This window comes from Acinonyx jubatus, chromosome C1 (genome assembly GCF_027475565.1).
Source record: "Acinonyx jubatus isolate Ajub_Pintada_27869175 chromosome C1, VMU_Ajub_asm_v1.0, whole genome shotgun sequence".
NCBI classification, from domain to species: Eukaryota; Metazoa; Chordata; class Mammalia; order Carnivora; family Felidae; genus Acinonyx; species Acinonyx jubatus.
In genome coordinates, this window is record NC_069381.1 from 177,653,103 (window position 1) to 177,672,743 (window position 19,641).

Here is a 19,641-nt window from a genome sequence, read left to right on the forward strand (position 1 = left end):
GTGCTGGCAGCTCAGAGCCTGGAGCCTGTTTCGGATTCTGTGTCTCCCTCTCTCTCTGACCCTCCCCCATTCATGCTCTGTCTCTCTCTGTCTCAATAATGAATAAACGTTAAAAAAAAATTAAAAAAGCATCTACCTTTATTCAGTAGCTCAAAACATTAGACAAAGCTATGTGTTAATTAACTCAAGATGTAATTTTCTAATGTCCTGGCTTATTGTTGCTGGACTTACGTTAGTATTTATAAATGCTAATCAAAGCACCAACTTCTTCCTTATTTCTTAGTGTTTTCCTTACATTTAATTATTTGATGTTCTTTGAAGATAATTTTAAACAGAAATAACAATATTGAATTGTGTGAAAGAAAAAGAAAAATTCTGCAAATTTAAGTGCCTTTCCATTTTGTTGAAGACCTCTGGATCAAGTTTCATTAACTACTTTTTATATTTTCTTAACCATTTAGAAGTTCAAAGTTTTCAAATTTGCTAATCCAACGAAAACAGCCATTCATTTTGGCACTTGACCCACATTACAAGTATTACAGCATAATGTGTCTTTTAGCTAAATGACTAGTAGGCTGCTTAACCAAAGGCATAATTGGTGAAATTAAACTGAAAAGAGTAGGCATCAGTACACTTCTTAGGGAATAGCTTTAATTATATTTGGCATTATTAGCTCAAGTGACTAAATAGACAAGTTTCTCTCAAGTATAAATATTTAAAGAAAACAAATACATGACAATTTAATAAAACTAACTACTTGCATTAATTTGTTCTTTTTACCCACAATATCTATTAACACACTGTACTGTATTTAAGAGTCTGATACACTATTCAAGATAAATTGTTATTTAGAGACAACTAAAATGTAAGTTCAAGAGGGATAAATGTCTCCTTTTTAGATAAACTCTGGACATAAATGTTTATCAGTAGTATATATGGACAGAATCCTTACATATTTACAATTACTGAGATCATTCTCCCTCATCCCAACTTCCATAAAACACAAAGCACTTTAAAAAAAAAGATAGCTTAGACATTTCTAAAAATGTAAATAATTCAGTAAGTTTTTCTTCTAAAACCCTCAATATTTTCTGTTTTAGGAAAGGAGAGAGGAATAGTTTGCTTTACTTTTATAGCAGACAAACACATACTTCTGCTTACACTTTGTATATATTTATGCATTTTGATATTAACATCTTTGTAAGCAATTTAATTACTTCCAAATTGCTAATATATTCTACCCTAATAGGAGATATTTTGAAAAAAATATTAGAGATGATTACCAACATTTGTACTCCATATTTTTCCTCTTTGCCAATGGAGTTCTGAGTCACACTATTTCCAATGAAAATAAATGAACTAAATTTCCCGACTGTCTTTATAGAATTTACAAAAAAAAACAAAAACAAAAAAAAACCTGGAGCTAAAAATTGGGTACACATACTTTGAAAACAAATTGTCATTAAGACATTAAATTGTGTGGCAATTCACAGCACTATAGATTATGGGACAATAATAATTTATACTCTCCGAAATGATTATAAACTGAGAATATGTGTATATTTTATATGCATATTAGGTGAGAGAAATTTATGTGACTAAAGATAAGATTGAGAGAAATAACAGAAAGGGACAAATGTAATTAGAACACTGCAAATCAAAGTATATTTAAAAGTGTTTATATTATACTAGAATAATTTTAATATTTAAAAGTAAATGACTCAATAATTTCAGGGAAATAGAGTTTAAATTTCATTCTTAATGGTTTTATGTGTTTCGATGAATGAGACCAGCTCGTAACATGAATATGTAAGGTCAATATGACAGTTGACTAAATTCTATCTCATTTATAGTAAAAACTATGTATTACGTGCTTCTGTGAACAAATTTTAAAATGAAGATTAAAGTGGTTAAGGCAGTAGCCAAAGTTCTTACACACTGTAAATGACAAAGCTGCGACTTGAGATACCGTCTATTTGATACAAAGTTTATTTCTTAATTTTTAAACTTTGTTCCAAAGTTAGTCCTTCATATAATGAGAGAATTAATACCTAATTCATCTAATATCTAAAACACCTTGGCAATCACGGAGTTGATTAGAGTCCCATAAAAGAAGTGCTATTTGTAGTATTGATATAAAGGCCTCATTAAAGATATTCTGCTCTAATATACACAGATGGATAAAATCAAATGCGAACAATTCATTTATTCATTCAATAATTCTGATATGTCACTATTCTTAATTTAAATCTATTGTCCATGTAATATTTCAAGTGTCTCACAAGATAAAAGCTACGAGAGTATTTAAATTTTATTTGTTTTAATTGCATTTGTTCTTTCTACCACTGACTTTTTTTCTCAGTATATGTTCTATTACTTTAATAGAGGTAAAAATAATATTAGAAAGTATTTGCTAGGGGCGCCTGGGTGGCTCAGTCGGTTAAGCGGCCGACTTTGGCTCAGGTCATGATCTCGCGGTCCATGAGTTCGAGCCCCGCGTCGGGTTCTGTGCTGACAGCTCAGAGCCTGACGCCTGTTTCAGATTCTGTGTCTCCCTCTCTCTGACCCTCCCCCCGTTCATGCTCTGTCTCTCTCTGTCTCAAAAATAAATAAACGTTAAAAAAAAGAAAGTATTTGCAAGTCTTCAAGACCTTCCATATATCACCATAAAAATTAAGTGTATGAGAAATTGTTTTGCCACATTGAATTTTAGGTTAAATTTTAATCTAATAGTTAATTTCCAGCATGGCTAAGTAAGTTCTTAATTGATGCTACCCTTACACAGGTAATGACTCCAAATTCTGGAGTTATTTTTTTAAGGGAAAAACAAATAAACAAAAACACTTTAAAGTCATGGGAGAATGAACCAAAAAGACAAAGAAAGATTCTGGAGGGTTTTTTTTTGGGGGGGGGGAGAATAATTAATCAGCACAGGATGACTTACTTCTTCATATTCCTTTTTGACTAAAGGAAGGCCATGTTAGTAAAGCATAACTAAATTAAAATTCCAAGACAAAACCTAAACTCCCCACTCTGAAGAAGTACTGCACAGAGTTGGGTTACCATTTCTCATGGATAGGGAGGTGGATACTAAGAAGAGAAGGCTCATATTTTGAGTGTAAATTCTGCCCAAAACTTTGACTACCATCAACTCATGCATACATGGGACAACCCAGTGAAAGATACAAAAAACTTGACTGAGATATTAGCTATCAAATAAGGGGGCATAGAATTTGCAGTCTGTGAGCCAAACTAAGGTAATTGTCTATTTAAAAAAATTAATCAACGCTACAAAAATAATACTGCATAACAAATGGAGTCTCCCCAGTAAAACTCTCAAGATACCCCAAACAAAATCCAGAAGTACTCATACAAATTATTTTTAATATGCCAATTCTCAAAGAAATACAATGAGTCTAAAGATGACACATGCTTGAATTAAAAACATTTTTAAAGCATCCATGAAAGCTATGCTCACAAACATAAATAGAAATATGCTCACAAAAGCTCAATACAAAACACATGCAGTATATTTCTATGAAAACATAAAAATACCAATGTTAACAGAGAGACACCCCATGTTTGTGGACTGAAATATTCAATATTGTTGAGATGTCAACTCTTCACCAAATGACTTATAGCTCAATGTATTCCTAAAATTATTATCATATGAAGTTGAAAATATTTTAATATCTAGAATAATCTTGAAAAAGAAGAAAAATATTGTGGAGTTTACATTATCTTATTTTAAGGATTACAATAAAGCTACAGTAACCAAGATGGTATGACAGTGACATAGGATTGACAAATACCAATGGACAGTATAAAGAAAGAAACAAACCCACATTAATAAGGCTATTGGTCTTTGGATATGATGTAAATACCATCTAATACAGAAAGGAAAGTATTTCCAAAAGTTTTCTGGAATAACTAAATAACCATTAGAAAAAATAACTTTGACTTTATCTCATACTGTACTCAAAAAATTAACTTGAGGTGGATCATAAACCTAAACTCACAAGATACAGTCATAAAAAAAATTCAAGAAAAAGGGTATACAATATTGCATTAGACATATAGTATTAAGGAACTAAGGTTTATAAAGTTAAAATTACTCAAAGATTTTCTAGAACTACTAAAATATGAACTGTGTTTTGGTACTGATTTATTTTTTATTTATTTTTAAACATTTATTTATTTTGAGAGAGATAGCAAAGGAGGGGCAGAGGGAGAATCCCAAGCAGGTTCCACACTGTCAACCCAGAGCCCAACACCAGGTTCGATCTCATGAAGCATGAGATCATGACCTGAGCCAAAATCAAGAGTCAGACACTTAACTGACTAAAGCCACCCAGGTGACACTTGGTGCTGATTTATAAATGGTTTTTATTTAATATCAGTGACAAAATAAGTACAAAAAGCAGGAATAAGTGTATTGACATTTTTATAACAATATGACATTGTGAGGATTTTATCCAAGATTCTCCTAGAAGTCTTTCCTGGATGTTGCAGGAAATTATCCCAGGATCTCCTAAAATCATACTAAAAAAATGTGGTCTGCGGCACCTGGGCGTCTCAGTCTATTAAGCATCATACTTTGGCTCAGGTCATGATCTCACCATTTGGGAGTTTGAGTCCTGCATCAGTCTCTGTGCTTGGATCCTTGGCCCCTGCCTTGGATCCTCTGTCCCCTCTCTCTGCCTCTCCCTCGTGCACAGACTCTCTTCTATTCTCTCTCTCTCTCTCTCTCTCTCTCTCTCTGTCTCTCTGTCTCTCTGTCTCTCCCTCCCTCTCCAAAATGAAAAATCATTGAAAAAAAATATGGTCTGTGGATCGGTGCAGATCCATGAACCTTATATATATTTTTTTAACTTCTCCATGACAATATAATCCTCAATAAATTTATTGAGATTAAATTTTACAAAATTTTGCCAGCAATTTGGCATTGCCAGGATATGTACTGGTGTATAGACCAGGTCAGGTGTGGAATTTGCATGGTAAATGAAATGTGGAGCAACCAGCACACTAATTAGAAGCAGTAATTTTACATTACAACATTCATTATTTTTAGGGTAGTCTGTTACTTTTATCCCAAAAGCATGTGAAAAGTGGAAAAAATTATATTTAATGTAATTGGTCATTTAAGAATCATTATAAAATTAGAAGCTTTATTTGTGGTTAAAAATTAAGAGATATTTGTTCTTAGAATCCATGACCCTGGAATATCTTTCCATCTGTTTATATTCTCTTCAATGTCTTTCATCAATGTTTCATAATTTTCAGAGTACAAGTCTTTCACCTCCTTGGTTAAGTTTATTCCTAGCAAATTTTTGTGGGTTTTTTGGTGCAATTGTAAATGGAATTGTTTTCTTAATTTCTCTTTCTGACACTTCATTATTAGCATACAGAAATGCAACAGATTTCTGTAGATTGATTTTGTATCCGGTAACCTTCCTGAATTCACTCATCAGTTCTAGTAGTTTTTTGGTAGACTCTATAGGGTTTTCTATATATAGTATCATGTCATCTGCAAATAGTGAAACTTTCTTAGCAATTTGGATACCTTTTATTTCTTTTTTCTACTCTGACTTCTGTGGCTAGGATTTCTAGTACTATGTTGAATTAAAGTGATGAGAGTAAACACCGTTGTCTTGTTCCTGATTTTAGGGGGAAAGCTTTGTTTTTCACCACTGAGTATGATGTTAGCTGTGAGTTTTTCATATGTAAAAGAACAAATATTGTTAAAATGTCCATACTACCCAAAGCAATCCACAGACTTAATGCAATCCCTATTAAATTACCAACAGAATTTTTCTCAGAACTAGAATACACAATTCTAAAATTTGTGTGCAACAAAAGAGCCTGAAGAGCCAAAGCAATCTTGAAAATGAAAATCAGAGCTGGAGGTATCACAATTCCAGATTTCAAGGTATACTACAAAACTGCAGTAATCAAAACAGTATGGTACTCGCACAAAATAGACATACAGATCAACAAAACAGAATAGAGAGTCCAGAAATGAATCTATGATTATATCGCCAATTAATTTTTGACAAGGGAGGCAAGAATATGCAATGGGAAAAAGTCTCTTCAACAAATGGTGTTGGGAAAACCAGACAGCTACACACAAAAAGAATGAAACTAGACCACCTTCTTTTACCATACATAAAAACCAGTTCAAAATTGATTAAAGATCTAAATGTGAGACCTGAATGCATAATAATCCCAGAAGAGAGCACAGACAGTAACTTCTCTGACATTAGCCATAACATTTTTGTAGATATGTCTCCTGAGGCAAGGGAAATAAAAGCAAAAATTATCTATTGGGACTACATCAAAATAAAAAGCATCTTCACAGCAAAGGAAACAATCAACAAAATCAAAGAGCAACCTACTGAATGGGAGAAGACATTCGCAAATGACATATCTGATAAGAAGTTAGTATCCAAAATATATAAGGAACTTATAAAACTCAACACCAAAAAAATATAATAATGCAGTTAAAAATGGGCATAAGACATGAACAGACATTTCTCCAAAGAAGACATACAAATGGCCAACAGACATATGAGAAATGCTCAGCATCCCTCATCCTAAGGGAAATACAAATTAAAACCACAAAGAGATACCACCTCACACCTGTCAGAATGGCTAAAAATGGTTGGTTTTGTAACCATAAGTGAAGTGCTAAAAGAATACTATATATTTTCTTGCAGGCTAGCTAATAAAGTAACAAAACCATCAAACTTTAGCAGCATTTAGAGACAGATCATAAAGAATTAAGTTCAAAACAAAGCAATAAAAAATACGTGAAGTAGTTTTGAATTTAAATGCTACCGTGGCATACATGCAAAGTACTTTACTGGCTCGTGAAAATATTATTGGAAGGCTGTACTGAAGGTGTTTGCTTAAAATATTTGGTAATACTGTGACAAAATATGAAACTCAACTACCTTTCCAAGGACACCAATGCTCAAAATATACAAGAACTAACAATATGAGAGTCCAATCCATGGAAGAAATATAGCTAATAAAGTATGCCTCATTGTAGCTTGCGGATGTTGCCAATGTGGTCTTGCAATCCAATTTTCACCTTTAAAGTCTTGGAACACAACCAACTCATTATTTTAGCCTGTAGAAACTCTGTTCTGCTAATGTTCTAACTTTTATCTGCCATTGAAAAGTCACATGCCTCCTCTTTGAATGGGTGTGACCAGTGTGATCATTGATAATTTTACTTGTTGGGAAACTTCTACGTAAGGAAGAACAGTTTCTGCAGAACATTGTCATGTTCCATAATTGAAGTTTATCAGTGAAGTAAAGGTTTTCTTCATCTTCCACACCTGTAAAACATTATTGCTAAACTCCTTGAAACATCGAATTTTAATTTTATTGAATAGAAGATCAATATACAGAAGTTTATGGTTCCAATATTTATTTATTTCTCTCATTTAAAGTCATTTAACTGTAACTTTATAGGAGAATTTTCTGTATTGTGCTACCAGTAAATGATTAAAGATGCATTACAAAAATCAGAGCTTCTTGTTTTATTTCGGAAAAAAAAAAGATAATAAACCAGAGAATGCTGAAATTGCTTATAAATCTCTACTCTGAGCATTATTATTAGAACAATATATACAAAGAATGTAGATACACATTATTCTTTTTTTAACGTTTATTCATTTTTGAGAGACAGAGCATGAGCAGGGAAGGGGTAAAGAGAGGGAGACACAGAATCTAAAATGGGCTCCAGGCTCTGAGCTGTCAGCACAGAGCCCGACCCGGAGCTCGAACTCACAAACTGCGAGATCCTGTCCTGAACTGAAGTTGGACACTCAACCAACTAAGCCACCCAGGTGCCCCTAGATGCACATTATTCTTTATAATCACTGTTATCAATCCAGTGTAAGTTGGCTAACTAACAAGGAAGCAACAAGCTCATTTGTCACAATTAATACTTTACATTCAGATATCCTCAATACTTGTATAAAGTATGCATGTAGGTACTTAAGTGGAGCATTGCTACTTCTCTCATAACATTTTATTTAGGTATAATTGCAAAAGGACAACATTTATGAACATGAAGACAGTACTTTTTCTTAAGTGCTCATGTGCATACTATGAACAAGATATAGAGTTTTGTACTTATTTTGTTTTTCCTATATTGTTCCTCTAATGATATTTCTATCATGTATAACTCTTATATGTATATACTTTAATGTTTGTTATGTCTAATAATTAAAAGTGAATTTTATTTTTTTACTTCATTTTACTTAATTTTATTAAATTTTACAAAAGTATCGGATCACAATGGATTTGAAATATGAAACAAATATTCCTATAACAAAAATTTTTTGACAAATTTATACTAAAATACCATGAATTATATTAATCTTCTATTACAATCTCATGACTTAATTTTTGCAAAATAATGATTGATTAATGCTATTTTTAAAATTGGGTATATGGAATATTAGCAATAATTTTAGAGCTTTATTAAGTATATACTAATAACAGTCAATATATTATTTAATTTTCTTCTGAAACATAGAACTATTTCTTTGAAGCTGCACATTGGGGTGTGAGAGACATGGAGACTTTAATACTAAGTTGTTGGCATATTTGCTTCCCTGTAACACAGATGCAAGGTTTTGTGTGGCTGTCCATAGCGTTTCACAAATTTACCCTAGACATTTTAGACCAAAGGGTGATTTCCTAAACTTGAGGATATGAATAGTATAAGCCTTTAAGATGATTTTTTTCTATTGTAAAGAACAGAGGGCAATGAATGGTATGGGCATACACCTCCAGGTATGACATAGCTACAAAAGTAGCACGGCTATCTGAATAAAATAAGACCAGATGTGTGGACTGCTTAGGAATGAGGTTATGTTTAATTCACCTTCCATTTTGAATATAGGTGACTGGAGGGTCAAAATGGAGTTTGTCCAAACAGTAATTCTGACTATTGCTGTCTCTACAGAGGAGCATTTGTTTGTTGTTGTTGTTGTTGTTGTTGTTGTTTTATTTTTTATTTTTATTTTTTTTTAGAGAGAGAGAAAGGGAAAAAGAGAGAAAGTACACTCACAGCAGGGGAAAGGCAGAGAAGAGAGACAGAATCCCAAGCAGGCCCTGCACCATAGGCACAGAAGCCCAATGCATGACCTGAGCCAAGTGAGTCCAAGAGGCAGAGGTGTAAGGGACTGCACCACCCAGGCACCCCTACAGAGGAGCATTTGGAACTGCAGACGCAGGATGGCACCAGTAGCCTTAAGGGAGAGCAGAGCTCCTAGTCCTGCATGCTGATCCTCAGTGCGTAACAAGCCCAATTATTTTATAACTATCATTTACTCCTTTTCTCTAAATCTGCAAGAAACTAAGCAATTATTTTTGTTTAGATTAAAATTTATTAAATACATACCTTTTTATATAAAATAAGGCATCTGTGAAAAAAATTTCTAAGACTAGTTGTCATATGTTGATCAATAATACCTACAAATTCAGGGATAAGGGGCGCATGGGTGGCTGGGTCAATTGAGCATCCAAGTTGATTTTGGCTCAGGTCACAATTGCAGGGTGGTGGGATGGGGCCCCTCACTGGGCTCTGCACTGAGCTTGGGACCTGCCTGAGATTGTCTCTCTGTCTCCCTCTACCCCTCTCCCCTACTCACACACGCTCTCTCTCTCAAAAATGAAATGAAATGAAATGAAATGAAATGAAATGAAATGAAATGAAATGAAATGAAATGAAATGAAATGAAAAGAAAATTCAGGTATAAGAACTGTACTTGCATTATCTCTTTTAATCTTCCTATTATGCTTATAAAAACTGTGCAAGGGGCGCCTGGGTGGCTCAGTTGGTTAAGCGTCCGACTTCGGCTCAGGTCACGATCTCACGGTGCTTGAGTTCAAGCCCTGCCTCGGGCTCTGTGCTGACTGCTCAGAGCCTGGAGCCTGTTTCAGATTCTGTGTCTCCCTCTCTCTCTGACCCTCCCCCATTCATGCTCTGTCTCTCTCTGTCTCAAAAATAAATAAACGTTAAAAAAAATAAAAAAAAAATTGTGCAAGCTCTCCTCCTCCTCTCTTTCTGACATGTATACATATGTTACACTATTATAATATACATTTAGAAAATATAATAGGAATGCATTTATAAAATATGTAATCATATAATACGAGTATGTCGAGTATGTCTATATTTAAGATGTATCTATGCCTACATTTATATCTCAGACTACTATATCAATGTTTATATATTTATATCTGTAGTATATTTACATGTTTATGAGATATTAAGTTCTACAATAATCATATCCAAGATTATTTAATTATACTACAAATGATTCTACGACCATTCTCTTTTATCTTCTGGGAAGAAGTATTTAAACATATCCAATAAATAACTGGCTGGTAAGTAAATATTTTCAATGTCAAGTGTCACAGCTGTAGCCAGTTTATATATCTATATAGATATAGATGATATAAAGATATAGACATATTAAAACACGCTATGAATGATACACAGCTGAAGTGCAAATCTTTCATATATTCATTGTAAAAATAAAGATTCCCAATAACAATCCTCTGCCCAGCGTGTGTCTACCATACTGTGGAGGTCTGTCGTTATTATGTTTTTGACACAAGTAAAGAATAGGAACTATAACAATCCTTAAAGCTCTTGCCTAAAAGACTTCAGGTTTTATTTAACAAACTCTCACAAAATTCAGCTTTGCAGCAGATGAAGCACTGTCCAGTAACTTAGTAAAAGCTATAAAGACACATTTATCTCTGATTCAGCATCCCAAAGCCAATCCTGGGATATCCCATAAATTTATGGAGCTTCAGTCTGCATTATGATAATACATTGAGCTGTCACAATTTCATATGTCCTTTTGTCATTTTAACTGTTTGGCTTTGGCTTATCTGCTGTTGTACACTCAGATGAGTGGTTATAGTTGTGGGATCGATGAAAAAAGTAGAATTTCAGAAAAGAGAAAAAAAGAATAGAGTTTTTAAAAATGAATTGTGGCTAAATTCAGTACTTGGAAAAATAATAAATGTTAAAATACTGGGATAAAAATTGAGCTTACTAGTTTCATTAGCCAATTATATTTGGCTGCAAATCAAATTCCCATGATTATAATATAATCCTGCTGTTGACATTCATTATAAAACTCTGTAAGTCTCTCACCAGACTAAAATCCTTTATCAGAGTCAAATGTCATAATAAGATAAACGTATTTTCTTGTGAAATGATAGTATAAAGTACCGCTGTATGCTATGAATTGAAATTTTGTGTCCCCTCCCACCAAATTCATATGTGGAAGTCCTAACCTCCAGGGTGGTTGTGTTTGGACTAAAGAAGTAATTAAGACAAAATGAGCTTTAGAGGTGGGTCCCTGATCCCATAGGATTAGTGTCCTTATAAGAAAACACACCAGAAAGCTCTTTCTCCCTGCATGTGCACAAAGAAGAGATCATGGGAAAATAAAGCAAGTTGGCAGTCACCTACAAGACCCAAGAAGATGCCTAAGAAACTAGGTACCTTGCTGGTACCTTGATCTTGAACTTCTCAGCTTCCAATACTGTGAGAAATAAGTATCTGTTGTTTCAGTCACCCCGTCTATGCTATTTTGTTATAGCAGCTCAAGCTATCTAATATACCATATCTTCCAGAAGTAGTAGTTTACCTGCTTTTCTAATATTTCTAGTGTTTAGTATTTAGTGTGCTCTTTTAAGTATTTAGGTTAAAATTCAGCAATAAATTTTATACAAGCTATGATGTTGGAGTCCAGAAATAGCTGTATTAAGCAGATGAAGAATTTTACTTAAAATTTTTTATGTTTTTATTTTCTTTTTGAGAGAGAGAGAGAGACAAAGTGTGTGTAGGGGGAGGGGCAGAGAGAGAAGGAGACACAGAATCTGAAGCAGGCTCCAGGCTATGAACTGTCAGCAGAGAGCCTGATGCGGGGCTCAAACTCATGGGATGGTAAGATCATGACCTGAGCTGAAGTCAGGCATCCAGCTGACTGAGCCACCCAGGTGCCCTGAAGAATTTTACCTTAACAAATATTATATTCTTTGACAACCTAAATTGACATATATCCAGAATCATACACCTAAAGGAGCTAGAAAATGAAGCACAAACAAAAACCAAAACCAATAAAAGGAAGGAAATAATAAATATTAGAGCAAAACTAAACAAACAAATAACAACACCAACAAAAACCACAACAGAACAGATCAATAAAACCAGGGGTCTCTGGCTGGCTCAGTAAGTAGAGCATGTGACTCTTGACCTTGGGGTTGTAAATCCAAGCCCCACCTTGGGTGTAGAGATTACTTAATAATAAAATCTTCAGGCCTTGCAGATGCTGCTGCCCAGAAACCACCCACACTGTCCAGCCATGGTCAACCCAACTGTGTTCTACGACATCACCATGGGTGGCAAGCCCGCGAGTCATGTCTCCTTCAAGCTGTTGCACACAAAGTTCCAACAACAGCAGAGAACTTTTGTGCTCTGAGCACTGGGGAGAAAGGATTTGGTTACAAAGGTTCCTGCTTTCACAGGATTATCCCAGGATTTATGTGCCAGGGTGGTGACTTCACATGCCATCATAACATTGGCAGCAAGCCCATCAATGGAGAGAAATTTGATGATGACAATTTCATCCTGAAGCACACAGATCCTGGCATCCTGTCATGGTGAACACTGGACCCAACACGAATGGCTCCCAGTTTTCATCTGCACCTCCAAGACCAAGTGGTTGGATGGTAAGCACGTTGTGTTTTGCAAGGTGAAGGAGGGCATGAACATCGTGGAAGCCAGGGAGTGCTTTGCGTCCAGGAATGGCAAGACCAGCGGGAAGATCACCATTGCTGACTATGGACAAGTCTAAAATTTTGACCTGTGTCTTATCTTAACCACTGGACCACTCCTTCTGTAGCTTGGGAGAACACCCCACCACCCCCATATGCTCAAAATTTCCTATACTCTTTGTGCTCCTGCTGCAGTTCCATGGTCCCATGATTTCCTTACTCTCCTCCAAGTTTAGCTGGATTGCAGAGTGAAGCTTATAATTACGAAATACAAGTGAAACAATAACAACAAAATAATAATAAATAATAATAATAAATAAGATCTTTAAAAAAGAAAAGAGAAATAAGAACTGATACCTCAGAAATACAAAAGATAATAAGAGAATATTATGCAAAATTATGTGCCAACAAACTGGACAACATAGAATAAGTGGATAAATTCCTAGAAACATATAAACTCCCAAAACTGAATCCAGAAGAAATAGAAAATTTGAACAGACCAATTACCAGCAATGAGATTAAATCAGTAATCAAAAAACTCCCAACAAATAAAAGTCCAGGGCCTGATGGCTTCACTTGTGAAGTCTACCAAATATTTAAACAAGAATAAATACCTATTAATCTCAAACTATTTAAAAAAATAGAAGAAGGAAATCTTCCACAATCATTCTATGAGGCCAGCATTACTCTAATACCAGAAAAAGACACTACAAAAAAGAGAGAGAGGAGAGAGAGAACTACAGGCAAATATCTCTGAAGAACATAGATTCAAAATCCTCAACAAAGTATTAGCAAATGAAATCTAACAATTGGTTATAAAACTCATTCACCATGATTAAGTGGAATTTATTCCTGCGATGCAAGCTTGGCTCAATATTCGTAAGTCAATCAAGGTGATACATCACATCAAGCGAAAGGGTAAAAACCATGTGATCATTTCAATTGAAGCAGAAAAGGCATTTAACAAAGCACAACATCCATTTATGATAAAAACTCTCAACAAAGTAGATATAGAGGGAATATATCTCAACATAATAAAGGCCATATATAAAAACTCACAGCTAAAATTATATTAATGGTGAAAAACCTAGAGTTTTTTTTTTTTTTCCCCTAGGATCAGGAATAAGACAAGGATGTCCACTTTCACCACTTTTACTCAACATAGTACTGGAAGTCCTGGACACAGTAATCAGATAAGAAAAAGGAATACAAGGCACCCAAATTGGTAAGGTGAAATAAAATTTTCACTATTTGCAGGCGACATGATACTATGTACAGAAAACACTCAAGACTCCACCAAAACACTACAAGAACTGATAAATGAATTCAGGAAGGCTGCAGGATAAAAAACCAATAAACAGAAATCTATTGCATTTCTGTACAGCAATAAGGAAGTAGCAGAAATAAATTTTTTTTAAAAATCTCATTTACAATTGCACTAAATAAATAAATGAATGAATGAATGAATGAATGAATAAAATACATAGGAATAAACTTACCCAAAGAAGTGAAGACTTATACTCTGAAAACTATAAAACACTGATGAAAGAAATTGAATATAGACACAAATAGATGGAAAGACATTCCATGTTCATGGATTGGGAGAACCAATATCATTAAAATGTCCGTGGTACCAAAGGTAATCTACAGATTTAATGCCATGTATGGAAACACAAATTCCTGAACAGCTAGGGCAATCTTGAAGAACAAAGGTAGAGAATCACAATTCCAGATTTCAAGATCTACTACTACAAAGCTTAGTAATCAAAACAGTACGGTACTGGTCCAAAATAGACACACAGATCAAGAGAACAGAATAGAAAGCCCAGAAAACAAGTCGTGTTGAGTGGTAGAGATGATAGGGATTTTTTTTTTCTCAATACTGGTATTTGTGGTGAGAATGGACATTCTTACCTTGCTCTTGACATTAACAAGAATTCTTTAAGGTTCTGTTCTGTTTTACAGTGCTAGGTATTGATTTGAGGTTTACATGGTTTATCAAGTTACAAAAGCCATTATGCATTTTTATCAAAAATGTGTTTTAAATTGACTTGACAGCCTTTTTATCATCTATAAATATAATTGTGATTTTTTTTTTACTTAAAGAGTGATTTAACTGTAATTTTATTTCTTCTTATTCTTTGCCTCCCCCCACCCAGTTTAAATAATCTTAAATCTTGGTATCAGTGGTATATTCTCTACATAAAAGGGGTTAGACATTTTTTTTCTTATAACTTGGTATTAAGTAGCAATGAAATTATATGGTATTTGAAGGTTTGATAGATGACTCCTATAAAATGTTTTTGTTGTGGTAATTTTTGAAGCACACTTTCTTAAATTTTTTTACACCTTCTATGTAACTGGTAGGTTTTAACTGTCTGTTTCTACGGGGGTCAGTTTGGATAAATTGCATTTTTCTAGACAATTTCCAGTTAACCTATGTTCTAAGTCTTATTTTTCTAAGGTTGTGTGAAGAATCTCTATTTTATTCAAAATACCTTCTGTTTTGATAGTTTTTTCCTCCTTTCATTGTTTATTTTGTAAATTTCTGTTTTCCTTTTTCCCCAACTTAGGAAAGCTAATGGTTTTTCTATGTTGCATATTCATTAGATCTACATCTATTTTGCTTTTTAATTTACTAAGCTCTGTTTTAACCTGTATTGTTTCCTGTCTTAGAAGTTCCTCAAAACGATCTTCTGATTCTTTTTCTAAGCTTTTGTATTGCGTATTTCCTGTAAGTACTTCTCTTTGCACTTTTATTTTCATTTTTAATTATTTAAAGCTACATGTTCCCTTAGATTTGGGATGTAATCATCCTATTTATCCTAAGATTGTGCATTTTCATTATAGTAGTTTTAACAAATGCCACAATTGTATTTAAATTCTCCCTTTGACACAAGGTTGCTTAATAGAGTTGATTGTTTTAAGTCACCATTAGAAAGTTTACTTTATTCTTGTTATTTTTGAGGTGAGATGAACAATGTTATCAAAGGTTCTATGACTTTTCCCCTCCCACTTCAGGAAAGCCACAGGCAGTGTTGAATTCAATTAGATCTTCTTTTGAACAATTGTATGGGATTTACTAGCCAGGAAATAATGAAGGGAGTATTTACTAGAAGAGTTTTAGTAGTTTATGCGTAGTCTTCAAGAATGCTTTTTGCAAATAAATTTAAACTGTATGGATTTAAAGATTTGACTGGCTGGAAAAAGGAAATTAGTCATGTAGTTCTTTACCTACATGAATAACAAAGTATAAAAACTAAGAAAATTTGCAATGGCTTAAAAGTCTGTGTCCCCCCAAAATTTATATGTTGAAACCCTAATCCCAATGTGATGATTTTTGAGGTGGGGCCTTTGGAAGATAATTAAGTCATGACGGTGGCACCCTCATGAATGGATTATTATCTCTATGAAAATAAATCAGACAGGTAGCTCTCTTTCCACAATAAAAGGATACAATGAGAAGTCTGCATTCTGCAACCTGCAAGAGGGCTCTCAGAGAACCCAACCATGATCTTGGACTTTCAGTATCCTGAAGTATAAGAAATAAATCTCTTTTGTTTATAAGCTACCTAGTCTATGGTCCTTTGTTATAGCAGCCTAGACTGACTAAGACAAGGACCAAATTAAATGTTTTTCTCTGAATTAACATACTTATCATACGTACAGATGGTTTTTTAATATTTAAGCTTTATAGACTATTTTCTGTCAATATTTATAAGTGAGCATTGTTAAGCTTTTTAATTAAAGTTGTTGGAAAAATTAGAATCATATGTTAATATTTTAAAAATTGCAAATACTGTCCACCAAGGGAATGGATATTTTGCATGTTGTTAAAGGAGGCATCACAACATTACAACACACTACTGTCTTTTAAAAAACATATCAATTGTATAATGGAAGAAAAACATGTACTGTCTTATACTTTCTAATGTGATTGTTTGCTGGAAGAAAGACATGTATTGTCTTGTATTTCCTAACATGATTGTTTGTTATATCATCTATCATCTATCATGTATCTATCTATTACCTATATATTTGTCTATCCTCTATCTATCTATATGTATATGTGTATAGTTTGTTTTAGTTATATTTTAGGGAATTAGTTGGAAGATTTGTATTGATGTCAATTAAATTTTAATTTTACCTATGAATAACAGTGGGAATTAGGATTTCAAAGAGCAGTAAAATTGTCAAGAGTGGATTATTGACATCCAAGCCTATATTTCTAAAGCGTTGTCATAATTTTTATGTTCCCTAGACCATCTTTACATCTCTTTGATGGTTACTCATTGATCTTCTTCAGAATGAGAATGAAGTACTAAAATCTACTAATATTAATTTCTTTTTGTTTATGTTCCATATCATGTTGTTTATATTTTATCAAGGCTCTTGGGTATTAGGGGGTGAACAGATATTCATAATTATTACATCATTATTACAAATGTGTGCCATAACTATTAAATAGAATAACTATTATAGTTGTCTCACTTTATCTTTTTTGAATTTAGGGTTCAAATTTTTATCTTAGTTTGAATTTAGGGTTGGTTGCCTTGCTTTTTCTTTCCTTTTTCTTTTTTTCAATTTATTTTGGGGGCACCTGGGTGGGTCAGTCGATTAAGCCTCCAATTGTTGATTCCAGCTCAGGTCATGATCCCAGGGCCATGAGAGGGAGCCCTGCATCGGGCTCCATGCTGGGCATGGAACCTGCTTTAGACTCTTTCCCTCTCCCTCCGCCCCTCGCATGCTCATGCTCTATCGCAATCTGTCTCTCAAAAAAAATATTATTTTTATTACTGTTTACTTTACTCTGACCTCCATTTATTAATATGAAAAACTAATTTCTCCTGATCCTCCTCACATTTTAAATGACATTATTATACTTTGCCAATACATATAGAATCTACTACGTTTCACTCCTATAGACTCTTATAATCACAACTGTCATCTAATAATTATAACCATTTGTCATATTTTACTAATCAAGTTTTACTGGATAAAGTTTGTCCCCTAATATGTTCTAAGACAAGGCTGATAAGGAAATTATTTCTATAGATCTTACATGTTTAAAACAGTTTTTCCAGAAGCCTGATCCTTGAAAGTCAGATTGGCTGAAAATAAAATATTTCATTTATACTTTTAGGCTTCCTAAAAATGTCTTTTTCCTTGTTGTTCAATTTTGAGCAGTGCCTTCAAAAAGTCATATGATGAACTGAATATATTTCCTCTCTCATGACTTCATTGTTTACCTGAAGGCCTGAAGTGTTTTTTATATTGTTTTGTTTTGTTGTCAGTGTTTTTTGTTTCTTTGTTTTTGTTTTTTAATTTGGTAGTTTTCTCTGTTATGTTTCAGAGATGTCTGTTCTGTTCTGGGTTGACTTCCCCACTTATATAATGCATCTTTTTTTATCAGTATATATCTTCTTTCATGTCATGTAGACATTATTCAATTTGAGTTATTTTTAAAAATATTAGAAGGATAAGTTTGTTGCATTTTTCAGGTTATTTTTTCCTTTGGATATTCCAATTATGCTGTCCTTATGTTGGAAATTTTTGCCTGGTTGTATATAATTATTTTATTTCTAAAATTAAAAAATATATATATATTGGCTTTTTTGTTCTTATCTTCTATATCATTTGATATGTCCATTACTTCATCTACTACCCCTTGTAATTTTTATAATTAGTCTTCATTGCACATAAAAACTGTGATCCAAGCCCAAAAGTAATTTAAAAGGAAGGAAAATGTATATGAATTCAATAGACTTAAGTTTAAAGTTTTACTTTCAAACACCAAGTTGTTGGTATGTCATGATACATAAAAGTGGTCCGAAGTAGCTATGGAAAGCAGTTTCCCCTTGATTTCTTGCATGTAAGTGAGTCAACTGACAGAAGGAATACTTTTCAATAAGCATGTAAGAAACTGTCATAGCAAATTGAAGTTGAAAATCAGGTTCATAAATATAGGAAAAGGAAGTGATTGTAAATGAAGTGGTAATAAAATTATTATCTGCTGCCAGATAATATAGAAAAGGATAGGATAACGTATACACTGGTAGGAGTACTACAGACAACTAGAATAAAGGGAGGGAAGAAAAAGGTTTGTACCCAAAATAGTATCTATTGGGTTTCTGGATAATTCTTCCTCCCATTGTCATAGATCCTTGCCTTTTCTGAAAAGAAAATCCAGTGAGGCATAAGGAATGATTCTAGAAACTTTAGCATTTTTTTATATTATAATGTAATTTTACTACATATTATTTTTGAGAAAAAATTAAATATGGAGAAAAATAGCCATATTAATGATGAGAAGTTGTTTAAGACGGGTATCCCAGATTAATCTTTACCTTTCTTATCTCAAAACTTTCCAAGTCCTTCCATAGTAAAATATACATAATCCATTTTTATTATAATTAAAAAAAATCAATTGAATTTTTGCAGTATTTTTTCCTGGAGAATTACTTTGAAGAAAAATGAATAATAGCACTCATTTAAATATTTGTACAGTTTGAGCATTTGTTAATTCCCACCTAGTGATTATTACTTCTATTAGACAACTATGATCTAATCCTGGTAAATCACTCAATTTGCGCCCATGAAAGGAAAGGCTGACAAATACCAACATTGAAATCATCAATTTTAATTCACCTCTTTCTGAGACAGCTATCTTTTGCCTAGAGGAGATTGGAAAACACTATGAAGGGACCAGCATTTCATCACCCAGAGAGAGATGACAGCTAAAGTCATCCAAGTACACATAAATGAACATAGAGATGGCTTAACAGCTTAACCTGAGTTAATTGTGTGTCCCCTAATCTTATT

The 19,641-nt window shown here is 33.5% G+C and overlaps 1 pseudogene; it reads left to right on the forward strand.

Annotated features, from left to right (window-relative positions):
* The first annotated feature begins 12,407 nt into the window (after nucleotides 1-12,407).
* On the forward strand, nucleotides 12,408-13,113 carry LOC106979983 (peptidyl-prolyl cis-trans isomerase A-like; annotated as a pseudogene).
* Nucleotides 13,114-19,641: the final 6,528 nt, after the last annotated feature.